General features: G+C 42.3%; 1 long non-coding RNA gene across 1 annotated transcript in view; it reads right to left on the reverse strand.

Moving 5' to 3' along the window:
* The window catches only part of LOC119978013, a 122,813-nt gene that overhangs the window by 55,012 nt on the left and 52,947 nt on the right, over positions 1-14,854 (reverse strand). The window lies entirely within an intron of this gene.

Consider the following 14,854-nt stretch of genomic DNA (forward strand, 5'->3'; position numbering starts at 1 on the left):
TAGATAAGTATTCTGTTCGCTTAAGTTTAGTTATAGCTTAGTCTCTTAGTGTGTGCATGAGTATTTATTATAACTGTATAATAAATATTGATCGTTTGAACTTTACTAATCGGTGTATCGTCTTTATTACTTTGAACTTGACCTTGGAATACTTGTGACGTTGCCTATACGGCAACTGGCGACTCCAGAGCTAAATAATTACATAGAACAGAGCCTAGCAGTGTTAAGCACACGTCGAACTCGGAGGCGTGTTAATACACTCCAATAAACGCGTTTTACGCCCATAGTAAAACGTGCAACACAGGGAAAGTGCCAGGGTACCAACCTGCCACCCTGGCCCCAACCACCTTGGGCCTCTATTGCCTTACAAGACCCCCCCCCCCCGTTACGCTTAGTCCAAGATTGTGGAAACCAGTACTAAACGGCGCCCTGGTGATGTCTTGCAGGCACAGCCGTTGACTTTGGGTGGCAAGTGCATGCGGCATTGGAGTATTTAAATGAATGTATTGGTGCATTTAAATATGCAGATCTGGTCCAGCAAGAGCGAAATCCATATTGCGCCGAGCAGAGTGATTTGGGTGACTCGCAATAAGCCTGGCGCTCATTGCACAGCCTGACTTGGGGGTCTTGCGCGATTTACCCATTGTGCCCAGATCTGCACTGGGCACAATGTGGTTGCGAATCGCACCCATGGTAAAACCTCCCTACTTTTATATTACATTCCTCTTGCAACAAATGCTAATTTTTCACTAGCATTCCTAATTGTTTGCCTTATCTGAAAACTAACTAACTTTATATGATTCACACACCAGCACACCTTGATTTCTCCACACCATCAAGTTCTGCAATCTTTCGCTATTTAAACAATGTACTGTTTTCCCATTCTTCCTGCTAAAGTGAACATTCTCACAGGGTAGCACAGTGGGTAGCACTGTTGTCCCACAGCGCCAGGGACCCGGGTTCGATTCCCGGCTTTGGACACTCTCGGTCCAGAGTCTGCACGTTCTCCTGGTGTCTGCGTGGGTTTCCTCCGGGTGCTCCGGTTTCCTCCCACAAGTCCCTAAAGACGTGCTGTTGGGAGAATTGGACATTCTGAATTCTCCTTCAGTGTACCTGAACAGGCGTCGGAGTGTGGCGACTAGAGGATTATCACAGTAACTTCATTGCAGTGTTAATGTAAGCCTACTTGTGAACTATTAAAGATTATATTATACATTTACGCCAATTTTGTGCCCACCTGCTTAACCTGTCTATATCCATTTGCAGACTTGCTATCTCTTCTTCAGAACTTACATTCCAATCTTTCCTAATAGCAAAATATTTAGCTATCATACATTTGGTCCCTTCATTCAAGTCATTGATACAGATTGTAAATAATTGAGGCCCTGCACTGATCCCTGTGGCACTAGTTACAGCTTGTCAATCTGAATAAGACCAATTTATCCCTATTCTCTGCTTCCAGTTAGTAACCAACACTTTATCCATGATAATATGGGCGGCACAGTGGTTAGCACTGCTGCCTCACAGCTCCAGGGTCCCGTGTTCAATTCCAACCTCGGGTGATAGTCTGTGTGGAGTTTGCACTTGCTCCCCATGTCTGCGTGGGTTTCCTCCTTGTGCTCCGGTTTCCTCCCACAGTCCAAAGATGTGCAAGTTGGGTGGATTGGCTAAATTTCCCCTTCGTGTCCAAAAGGCAAGGTGAGGTTACTGGGTTACGGGGATAGGGTGGAGGCACGGGCTTAAGTCGGGTACTCTTTCCAAGAGCTGGTGTAGACTCGATGGGCCGAATGGCCTCCTTCTGCTCCGTAAATTCTATGATTTTAATATGTTGTCCCCTAGACTATGTGCTTTAATCCTGAGAGGAACCTTTCATGCAGTACCTTATCAAATGCCTTTTGAAAATCCAAGTAAACCACATCCCCGTATCCACCTTGAATGTTACTTCACCAGAAATCCTGATCAGATTAGTTGAACATGATTTTCTTTTCACAAAGCCACCAACCGTGCTTTTCTAAGCATCCTGCTGTAACCTTCTCAATAAAGGATTCTGGCATTTTTCCTGTGACTGATGTTAGACTAAATGGCCCTCAGCTTCCTGATTTCTGAAACTCCCATTTCTTGAATAAAGGTGTTACATTACCTTGTTTCCAATTTGCTGGAACCTTTCCAGAATCTAAGGAATTTTGGAAGATTATAACCAATGCATCTGCTATCAGTGCCACCACTTTTTTAAGAACCTAGGATGCAGGCCATCTGGTCCTGGGATCTTGGCAACCTGTAGGTCTTATTGTTTTCCGAGCACTCTTGCGCTGGTGGTGGTAATTATATTACGTTCATCCCTCCCTATCATCTCTTGATTTTCAAGATTCTTTTAAAATAAATTTAGAGTACCCAATTCACTTTTTCCAATTAAGGGGCAATTTAGTGTGGCCAATCCACCCAGCTTGCACATCTTTGGGTTGTGGGGGCAAAACCCGCGCAAACACGGGGAGAATGTGCAAACTCCACACAGACAGTGACCCTGAGCCGGGATTGAACCTGGGACCTCAGCGCTGTAAGGCCGCAGGGCTAACCCACTGCTCCACCGTGCTGCCCGATTTTCAAGAATCTTTGACAAGTTTTCTCAGTCCTCTACCATGAAGACGGACACAAAATAACTGTTCAGCATCTCCACCATTTCTTTGTTTTCCCTGATCAATTCCCTAGACTTACAAAACTAGTTTTAGTTACTCCTTTTCCTATTCAAATATTTGTAGAAACATTTGCTCTCTGTTTTTCTCTTCCTAACTAACTTTTTCACATAGTCTGAGGTCTGGCTCTTTATCTTCTTAGCCATTCTTTGTTGGTTCCTAAAATCTGTCCAATCCGCTGGCCGGGTACTAACCTCTGCAGATTTGTACAGTGTTCATTTAAGGTAATACTGTCCTTAACTTATTTAGCCACAGATGATGCTTCTCAAGGAGCCTTTATTTCTTACTGGGATAAATTTTATCTGAGCATTTTTACATATCTCCTCAAAGGTTTGCCACTGCAAATCTACAGTGCTACCTTTTAACCTAGTTTTCCAGTTTAATTTAGCCAGCTCAGCCTTTATACCCTCATGGTTATGTTTACTTCTGTTTATTTAATTTGGTGTGGAGGTCTACGGTTTGTTGTTGAAATTTCTCCCGAGCTGTCTAACTACAAACAGCATATCAGCGGTTCCTTGAAATGTTCTGAAACTGAGCTGATTCTGGCAGCAGATCATGGCCGAGATGTTGCACTAAACAGTCCAGAAGCATTCTGCCAAAGACTTTGCCAGTGATGGAGCGAAGTGAGACCCCTCTATGATTGGTGAATTCCTTTCTGCTTATACAGGTGGACAAATTAAGGCATCTTTGCATTCTTGCAAGATGATTCCTTGCTCCTACATAGACTGAAAGAGTTTATTGAGCATGTTGACCAGACATTGACCTCCACCCTTGTAGATTTCAGCTGGGATAGCATAAATTCCTGCAGTTTCCTTTAAACAGGTGTCTGATTTTGTTTGTCATTTCTAACAGCATAGGAGGACCATCAAGAGATGACAATCTGTGGCAGCCTGTTGATTTCTTCTTCATTGATGGATGGATGCCAATTGGTGGGCGGCAAGGTAACACAGTGTTTAGCATCCGTCGCTTCACACCGTCAGGGACCTGGGTTCTCCCGGCTTAGGTCACTGTCTGTGTGGAGTCCTCACGTTGTCAGTGTGGGTCTCCTGCAGGTTTCCTCCCCCAAGTCCCGAAATACGTGCTTGTTAGGTGAATTGGGCATTCAGAATTCTCCCTCAATGTGTACAAACAGGCGCCATAGTGTGGCGACTAGGGGTTTTCGCAGTAATTTCATTGCAGTGTTAATGTATAACACTAATAAAGATTCTTATTATTCTTATTATTAAGGTTGTGGTTAAAGTGTTCTGTCCATCTTTCTAAAATTTGGATTTTTTTCTGTGAGCATTGTTGACCCGTTGGCACCGAGGATTGATGAACTATTAGAATGGGTCCCATTGACAGATTTCAGAGCATTGTGGAATCTCTCTGCAGTCTTTGTGGTCTGCATATGCCAGTTCTACAGATGACCCTTTATTCAGGCACCCAGCCAATAAACAATGCAGTTAGTTCTGGTGGGATGCTGAAATCATTTTAAAGAGCAGGCTACACAAAGATTGGTGTGCTGCAAAAGACACAGGTTAATCCTGCATCACAATCCTGCACCTTTGTTCTGTGGTTGCCAAATTTAGCCCCTGCTTGCTTCAATGAGGCTTTTTCAGTCTTAACAGTTGATCTTTTTGGGTAATGCTCACAGATGTCACAGATTTCCCATATAGGGTGGCACACCGAATCGGCCATCCCATGACAGCTTGTCCCTGTTCAAAAGCCTCCTAGATTCCCGGCTTGGTTCACTGTCTGTGCGGAGTCTGCACATTCTCCCCGTGCCTGCGCAGGTTTCCTCCGGGTGCTCCGGTTTCCTCCCACAGTCCAAAGATGTGCGGGTTAGGTGGATTTGCCACGCTAAATTGCCCTTAGGTGAGGTGGGGTCACTGGGTTATGGGGATAGGGTGGGGGCGTGGGCTTTAGTGGGGTGCTCGTTCCACGAGCCGGTGCAGACTTGATGGGCCGAATGGCCTCCATCTGCACTGTAAATTCTATGAAATCTATGAAACTCTGTGCGCATCCAATGTAACAATGTAATGATCAGCAAGTGCCGTTCCTTCACTGCTGACCACAAAATCTGAGCCATCCTGTTTTAATTAATGACAAAGTATCTGATCCCTGAGAGAAAATACGGAAACAGATTTGTCACTAAAACATTTGTAACATATGATCATAATAATCATTGTTATGACAACAAGTTGTTCCCTGTTTTCAATTTGATTCTAATACATACGACCCAAACGATTTACATTCAAGTATGGAATTTTATTTCAACCACATGTGTTTTGTCAGAAAGATTTGCCAAAATTGCTAAATTATTTACAAACTATAAGAAACTTGATACTTATTCTATGCAGTTAATATGCACAATGGTTTTCTGGTATCACTTACTAATGCCATTTTTGTAAACATATAAAAAGACAAAAATAGGATGTGTTTATTTATGAACCCAATAAACTGCATTTACCCACTAAACTTCATTTAAAAGGGACACTGTGTAAGTTAAAATGCAAGTGGGTTTCATTCTAGGTCATTACGCAAAATATTTTTTTGAAAAATGGAAGTCTTTTTATTGGAATTTTCAATTTTTATAAAGTCACCTCAAAACAAACAAAAGAAGAGAAAAGGAAGTCATAGGTATCAATGTATAACAGATACAGTGTAAAACAGTAGTCATCTCAAGAATGGGAACAAATAAGACTGGATAAATCAGGGACAAAATCCCCAACATATTCCCTTCATGGATTTAGGATCCATCTACACCAAAACAGGGTACAAACTACATCACAGATCGACATCATGCCCATAACTTCAAAACAAAATGACAGAGGAAGAAAACAATATCCCAAGAACCCCAGAGCTGAGGAGTAAATCGACCAACACTCAGAGCATAAATTACACTCTTCCCCAGGCCCTGGTCAGAACAGATAGCTGTAATATAACTACTGAATGACATGGAGAGGACCAGGCCTCACCAAGCATCAACTTTAGCCAAACAAATCCCAGTTCTCAACAGCATAACACACTACCTACCTGGGCCTAAAAAACGAAAGGCACTAAATTAAAAGCAAAAGAGATTAGTTCTCACTGGGGGGAACCTTGCTCGTACATAGCAAGGACAAAACTAATACCACCAACCCAAACCATCAACCCTTCTCCATCTCTGCTCGTATCTCCCCACCCCCCAGGATACATTAGGATAAAGGCACTTTGTATAAATCACAAATTCAACATTCTGCTCAACATGATATAAACATTAAATCAGGATAACCAGCAGTGCAGGACATCACATCTGAATTATTCACTTTCCTGCAAGCAAGTAAATTTACAACACTAACAGACAACAACATAATCATCAAGGAGCGAAGTCCTGGAAACAACTGAGGAGCAAGGCAGTTGGCAGAATGGAAACTTCTCCACTGGCGCATGAAGAAAGCAGAAATTAAGGATCAAAGATGGATGCCAACGATCGAAACATGAGACTTTACTGCATCCAACATGTCGCCTCAACCAAACCTAGGTGATCAGGAACCCAGGCTCCAGCAGAGGAGGAAGACCCAGCAGGTTCAGCCATCCTTAACCCCTCTCAACCAACATCGGGAACAAGACAACATAGGGCCAGGGTTCGGAGGGCCAACCCAACCTCAGGCCCCAGAGACAGGATTAAATGTGCTCCCTCAATCCACCAAGGGCAGTGCTTTCTCTGTCACCAGAACTTCCTCTTACGCCTCCAATGTCTCCATAAAAATGCCTCACAACTCTATAAATTGGGCTTTGCCGACATGGCATCGCTGAGCCAAGACATTCGGATGGAGCACTATATCACTGGCAGCCACCATCTGTCAGAACTCACTTCACCGTCAGAAGCAGCTGCACCACAAATGAGAAGGCCCCATCCCAACTCCTTCCGGCCGCCACGAATCAACGAGGATATCAGCATTTTGTCTCAAATCAATCGTGCTGAAATATTGATCAATAAATCTCGAGACATAGTAAAATCTATGTACTCCAAGAAAAGACATAAAAGAAATGTGTAAATGGATAAAAAAAAGGAATTAAAAGATGAGCAGAGCCGAAGCTCGTGAAATCATAGTCACTCCTGCACTCACATCACATTATACTCCCGCAAAACATTAATTAATGATCTACTGTTTGGGAATGATTTAAGAACATAGAATATACAGTACAGAAGAAGACCATTCGGCAGCACGGTAGCATTGTGGATAGCACAATCGCTTCACAGCTCCAGGGTCCCAGGTTCGATTCTGGCTTGGGTCACTGTCTGTGCGGAGTCTGCACATCCTCCCCGTGTGTGCGTGGGTTTCCTCCTGGTGCTCCAGTTTCCTCCCACAGTCAGAAAGATGTGCAGGTTAGGTGGATTGGCCATGATAAATTGCCCTTAGTGTCCAAAATTGCTCTTACTGTTGGGTGGGGTTACTGGGTTATGGGGATAGGGTGGAGGTGTTGACCTTGGGTAGGGTGCTCTTTCCAAGAGCCGGTGCAGACTCGATGGGCCGAATGGCCTCCTTCTGCACTGTAAATTATATATATATGATAGAGTCTGCACCGACCCACTTAAGCCCTCACTTCTACCCCATCCCCGTAACCAATAACCCCTCCTAACCATTTTATTTGGATACTGAGGGCAATTTAACATGTCCAATCCACCTAACCTGCATGTCTTTGGACTGTGGGAGGAAACCGGAGCACCCGGAGGAAACCCACCCAGACTCGGGGAGAATGTGCAGTCTCCGCACAGACAGTGACCCAGCGAGGAATCGAACCTGGGACCCTGGTGCTGTGAAGTCACAGTGCTAACCACTGTGCTACCATGCTGCCCTAAAGGTGGCACAGTGGCCTTTAAGGTGGGCTTTTGCACTGAAAAAATGGTACATTACCTACATATTTGTTGGAAAGGTATTCCTTATTTTTAAAACAAATTTCCCCAGAAAAATTAATTTGTATGATTGCATATTTTAATATAAAAAAGTCAAAGCTTCAAAGAAAGCGGGCACGAATTCTCCCAAAAGGGAAAAAAGGGCAGGATTCTCTGGCCGCATCCGCCTGAATCCCGCCCGAGGTCAATGAACTTCTCCATTGTCCGCGTCTCGCCCGTGGCGTTCTTGCGCATATCCAGCCCAAACTCCCTCACTAGTGCATTTAGCCGCGTGTTTCCCGGCAGTCACAATGCCGAGAAACACATCGCTATTCAATGTGACTCATGTTGAATAAAAGTCTGAACGGGTAACGCGCGGCTATGGCTGCACACATCCCCGTTCTGTAAAGTGAGGAGCTCCGCTCGCCGGAACTCCCGATTGTAGCGAGAGTTTGGGACACCATTTAAAAATCTCTGCCTCCCCCTCCCCCAAGCTGAACAGAATATGGGTGCATCCAGGCAGCACTGCCAAGTGGCACCAGTAGTGCCAGGGCACTAGATTGTCCAAAAGGCATGTAGCTGGGGGCATCCGAACTCCTTGAAGATCCCCACGAGTGCTGTTCCATCTAGGGACCAGTGCTAAATAGTACTCGTGTGAAGGCTCTTCAGAGAGGGGGTTGAATCCCAAAGCCTCAGGTACCTCAGGAATCTGCACATTAGAGTGAGGCTTACTGCCTTGCTCTAATATGCAGATTTGCTAAAAAGTGATCGCACACATTGTGGGAGGGATTCACATCACAACATCTCGCGAGCTTGCTTTGAATCTTGCGAGGCATTGCGAACTGGGTAGATCCTGGGAGTAGGGTCTCCTGTTTTCAATGACCATGCTGTGCTGCGGCGTGCTGACTTTCCGGCACAGCGTGGCCTTTAGATCGCACCCAGGATTTTCAATTGTATGCTTCTGTTCATATAATTTCCACACTACTTCACTGAACTGACATATAGATAATAGACCCAAATCCTAGCTTGAGACTTGAACCCACAATCTTCTGACTCAGTGCTGAGCACACCATTACTGAGCAAAGCTCGCACTTACTTACGATGAAAAACAATGAATGATCGTGGCTCAACTTTTTACTCATTACAGTTTTGTACCAGTAAAGATTGGTAAGATTGTATATACCTTACAAATTCTTAATTTAAAATTGCAGACTCACTTAATTAATTTAAAATAAACTTCAACAGTCTACTAAGAAATTGATGTGTAATAACAACTGAATAATTTCTCCTCAATCTTGCTCGACTATTGAAGAATTGTGCACTATTTTACAAGATTTCTAATTACCTTTCAGGTTTGAATATCTACTTGTCAAAATCCTTTTACGTTACTGTAATTATAAATATTGTAAAACCGTAACTAATCGGTGTCTTTGAAATAAAAATTATGATTCTCTATTTTACATTCTGTGAAACTCTGATCAAAGTGAAAATTGTAGGATCTGTCAAATTCAACTAATTCTTGAATGCTTCCTCAGCGCCCACCAAAATCTAGCATAGCTCACGATTTGAAACTAACTCGCATGGCACCATCTTAAGTGAGAAACAGTTTGGGGAGCCTAAAAGGTAGCGTAGTTGAAATAACAATGTCAATAGCAATAAACCCTGTACTTCAATATTATTTCTGTTCTGTGGGGCAGCTGGGAAGATAATTACTTAGCTTCCAAAAGATAGCTCACTCCTGTAGCTCAGTGTCCTGCATAGCATCTCACTGAACAGTGTATGAAGTAACACAACAAAGTGCTTAGCATGATGCCCACACCAGCAAATCTATTAAAAATATATTCTGATACTTTAAGACAGTTTACAAAAGTTTGTAGTAATGGTGGCATTAACATATTTCAGTTTGTAATTTAACTTCAACCCCTTAGAGGAAAGAAACAAAAACAGATGGTTCCCTTCAATGTGGTTGCACAGCACACCAGTAAACATTAACAAAACAGAACAGATGCCAGGGGCCACACAGCTATGAGCTGTAAATTCACAGTCCAGTGTAGATCATGTCCAGAGGCACATTATAGTAGGGAGAATAAATGATTCACAATTTCAGATTAACTATCTGAGTGCCAGTTTCTTGTGTGGTTTTCAGCCATAGGCTAATTTATCTTCATTGTGCATTTTATCACAATATTGATCAGCGAGAAAAGGTAAAAGTGGACAATTTGGTTATATCTAATAGTGTAAAGGTTATGTATGATTTTAACAATTTCTCTGCTATAAACTGTCTATTAAGTTGTATACTGACAGATAGACATGTTAAATATCTCAGTATAAACTGTCAAGAAAATTGCTAATACTAAATGTGCCCAACAACCTCAATAGTTACAAGTTACATGTTCTAAATATCCGTTTTCGTGAATTGCAATGAAAAACGTTAAGTAAGTAACATGCTTTCTCCACTATTACACAAAAGCTCATGACCATTGTCACAAAATAGCCAAACCTGCTTTTTTTCCATTGTCATCATTTGAAATCCTAAATTGAAAGATGTTTTTTTCTGTTGCCCACATAATAAGTCAACTTTACTCCGTAGTTGTAACATATAACATCTGTGTCTTATGGAGGACTGGGTGATTTGTATGCTGATCAACAGGACAGGGATTAACACCTGAATTTAGAAAGCTAAATTTTGAAGACAATTGGATCCTTCACGAGTCGTAGAACACTTACAAGCTTTGAACAGGATTAAGTATTTTTAATTTGGAAATATTTGATTTTGAGCCTCTACTACTAAAGTTCACGTTCATTTTTTTCACATTTTCAAACTTCACTCATGCAGAACTATTTCTGAAACATTCCAAAATTGAAGTAGTCCATTGGAAATCAGGAATGCATACTTGTCTCGCTTCTTGATGATCAGAAGTTTAATCGTCCAAAGCAAAATCAGAAACCAAAGAAACTTTGGGGCTGAAGCTTATCCTTCAGTCAAGGCAAGAGGATATCAGGCAGTGTGTAAAATGGGCTGCCAATTCACGAGTGTCCATTTTACACCATTGCCCAAGGCCAATTGCACTGCCTAAATACTCATTTACCGATGCAGTTGCATGTTAAGCATCAGATTAATTTGTGGTAGCCTAATAAAATGGAGGTATGCAACCATGTTCATAATCCATCCACTTGATCCCTATCAGTTTGGTAGTAATGAGTACAGATAGGTGGCCTCAGACTCAGAACTGTAGAAACAGCACAAAAGAATGCCAGAACGGCTGCACAGGGTCTTTGAAAGAGCAGTCATGCTTAGTCCCACATGCCCACTTTTTATCCATACCTGTGTGAGAACCTCATGCTCAAGTACTCGCCAAACTCTTTTTAAAAATTATTTATGGATCAGCATCCAATACCTTTTCAGGTAGAGTGTTCCTGCTCAAAATAAGCCTGAGTGAAAGCGCTTGCCCGCGTCTCTCCTCCAGATCTTTTGCCAATGATTTTAAAATTACTATTCATCAACTCGGCAGAGGGAAGAGTTTTTCTTTATCTACTTTATCAGTGCCTCTCATCATCTTGAAAATCTCGAACAGTTCACCTCTTAACTTTTTCAGTTTCAAGGAAAACAGTCCTAACCTTTCCAACCTTGTGTCATAATGATGCATCCCTGGTAACATGCTGGTAAGACTCCTCCGCACCCTTTATCTCTTTTCTGAAGTTTCCACAATACTTCAGCTGAGGCCAAAGTAGTGAATGATAATGATCTAGTTTGATCTCTTTATTTTTATATTTTATGCCTTTATTTCTAAATCTATGTAACCCATATTCTTTATTAATCAATGGGCAGCACGGTAGCATAGTGGTGAGCACTGTTGCTTCACAGCTCCAGGGTCCCAGGTTCAAATCCCGGCTTGGGTCACTGTCTGGTGCGGAGTGTGCACTTTCTCCCCGTGTGTGCGTGGGTTTCCTCCAGGTGCTCCAGTTTTCTCCCACAGTCCAAAGATGTATAGGTTAGTTGGATTGGCCATGATAAATTGCCGTTAGTGGCTAAAAAGGTTAGGTGGGGTTACAGGGTTACGGGAATAGGGTGGAGGCATGGGCTTAAGGGGGGCTGCTCTTTCCAAGGGCCGGTGCAGACTTGATGGGCTGCATGGCCTCCTTCTGTACTGTAAATGCTATGATCTTGCCGGCTAATCCTGTTACCGTTAAGCATTTGTGTATATAAACAGAAAAATCTATCTGTTTACATACAATTTGCAAAATCAGGTCATTTATTATCTACAATCTTTCCATATTAATGTTCACAAAATGCATTAATTGACACTTCTCCACTTAGATTTCCATCTGCCGTACTTCTTCCCATGTCATCTAAGTCATTTTGAAGTCTATAGCCATTGATATCACTATCCATCACTTTGTCAAGTTGTGTATCATCTGCAAACTTTATAATATTGCTCCCTACATTCAAACTTGGGTCATTACTGTCATGTGAGAGTACCTTTAAGAAATGGATGTTTAAAAATGGGTATGTATATAAATATCTGTAGTGAGAGTACCTTTAAGAAATGTGTGTTTATTACTGCAGTGATATCAGAGAGTGGGTGGAGCTGGGCTGTCTGTCAGCTTTTTACTTTCGTTTTAGGCTGTTTGCTGCAGGGTGTGTTTTAGTTTTGTTTTCAGAGCTGGATAGCTGCAGTCACAGCCAGAAGGTATATGAATATATCTCTGTAATCTAAAGACTGTAAATCGATCCTGGTGATTTAAAACAGTAACAGTAATGACTTTAACCTCTTGTGCTTCTGGTAAAAGGTGTTTCAAGTCTTAAGGATGTCAAAAGGAAAGCTTAAACGTTTACTTAGTGTTGTAGTCTTTGGTGTTGTATTTGAATTAATGGTTGCTAAGATGTTCATTGTATGTTTTAAAAAGTTTAACTTGAGTTCATAGAATAAACATTGTTTTGCTTTAAAAAAATATTTTCCATTTCTGCTCTACCACACCTATAGAGTGGGCCGTGTGCTCCCCATACCACAATCTATTAAAAGTTGTGGGTCAGGTGAACTCCATGTTATACTTTGGGGTTCTCTAAACCCTGGCCCATAGCATTACTAAAAATTGAAAAGAGTAGTCGACCCAAAATTGACCCTTGGAGAACATGGCAGAAAGCATCTTCCCAGTTGGAAAAATATCCACCCACCATCAGCCTTTACTTCCTGTCACAAAGTCAATTTTGTATGCGTATCATCTTCCATAATAAGCTTTCTGTCTGGCACTTTGTCAAATCCTTTCTGAAAATCTGAATATACATCTACTGCAGGACCTTAACCAACTTTCTGTCTTTCCTCAACAAAAAGTTAAATCAAGTTAGTTAGGCTCTCCTTGATCAGCCTATGCTTTTCCAGACAGAAGTTATTTTGTTCTCAATAATAGGTTTTGAAAGATTACGATGAATACTTCTTCCAGCAACATAGGATATGTTCCATCTGGGACAGGGAACATACCAGCTCTAGGTAATGCTGTCTTTTTAACATGTCTTCACTATTTATTCCTATTCGTAAATTTACTCTCCTCTTTCAGTGTAAATCTGTCCAAAACCAAGAACAGACTTATATGCCAAGGATAGAGTGGACCACTGGCATAAGTGTGGGTGGTCACCACCTTTGTCATTCTGGTATGAAATTAGTTTTTTTGTCTGAAAACAAACTTCTAAATAATGTAAAGTAGATCATCAATTGATCATGTCAAAGGAAGTAGTGCATTAATTTGTTGCATAATTCTGAGCATAACACTGAGGAAAGTAATCACATGGTTGCTCAATGGCTTCGTGAATTTAATCAGTGAGCTGCTAGATTCAATCCCCAATCTGTACTGAATTAACTGATCTTAGTTGAAGTTGCAAGGGGAGTATCACGATCAGCTTCAGTGCTTTCGAGGTAGAGAGGCACCATTGGCCAGGAATTCTGTTCCAGATCACGAGCTACTGATGACGGTGTTCCTGGAACTTTTCATGTGTCCATGTCAGGTGAATATAGAATTGGCCTTTTTCGATGTCCATTGACAATTAAACAGCCTATCACCATTCACCAACAAGACACATGAGACAATTAACAATCAGGTAACTGAAACATTAAGCCACCAATGTCATGTAAGAGTTCATAAAATATGTTAAAAATAAATCATCCTCAACTGCCTCTACAGTAGCAAACGCTGTGTTAAGAATTATTCTCAAATTGGCTGGCAGATTTGCACCAACATTAGGTAAGATTAGGATTTTCTAATAATTCCAGGAATCACGGAGTGAAAGGCTAAACTAGTTTATTTTAAACTGAAAATAAAGCTTCTACCACAGCACACAATATGAACGTCCCAGCCCAGAACCGTTGTGAACTGCCGGTCAAGGGCGGCTGAGGAGCATGACAGCCCGCGCATGCGCGGGTTTGACGTATATGCGTGATGACGTCATCCGCGCATGCGCGGGTTGGAGCCGTCCAATCCGCGCATGCGCGGCTGACGTCATCGTGCGCGTCAGCCGCCGTGACCCTTGGCGTGCGGGCTTAGCGACGGTCGCTAAGCCTGTGATGCTGTGCTTCGCGGGGTCGCGCTGCTAGCCCCACCCGGGGGGGAGAATCGGGTCCCGGGAGGGGGCGCGGAGGCTGCCGTGAAACACGGCCAGTTTCACGGCAGCCTTTACGACTCTCCGCATTTGCGGAGAATCGCGCCCAGGATGTTTGCTGATTACTGCACAATGTTCAATAATATTCACACTCCTCAGATACTGAAGCAGTTCATGTCCAAATGCAACAGTAATCACACTTTAGGAAAGGCTATAAATTAACAAATAATAGGAGCATGTAAAAAAAACAATTATGGGTGATTTTAATCTTCATGTTAATTGGATTAATTCAGTTGGAAAGGTTTGCTCTGACAAGTTCACAGAGTGCATTAGGGATAGTTTCTTAGAGCAATATGCCCTGGAGCACACTAGGGAACAGGCTATCTTGGATCTGATAATGGGTAATGAGGCAGGTTTAATAAATGAAATGAAATGAAAATCGCTTATTGTCACGAGTAGGCTTCAATGAAGTTACTGTGAAAAGCCCCTAGTCGCCACATTCCGGCGCCTGTCCGGGAGGCTGGTACGGGAATCGAACCATGCTGCTGGCTTGCTTGGTCTGCTTTAAAAGCCAGCGATTTAGCTCAGTGAGCTAAACCAGCCCCTCAGAGTAAAAGCTCCCATCGGAAGCAGTGATCATAACATGACAGAATTTAAAATTCAGTTCGAGAGTGAGAAATCTGGGTCGGAAATAACTGTGTTTAACTTAAATCA

The sequence above is a fragment of the Scyliorhinus canicula genome, chromosome 1 (assembly GCF_902713615.1).
Source record: "Scyliorhinus canicula chromosome 1, sScyCan1.1, whole genome shotgun sequence".
NCBI classification, from domain to species: domain Eukaryota; kingdom Metazoa; phylum Chordata; class Chondrichthyes; order Carcharhiniformes; family Scyliorhinidae; genus Scyliorhinus; species Scyliorhinus canicula.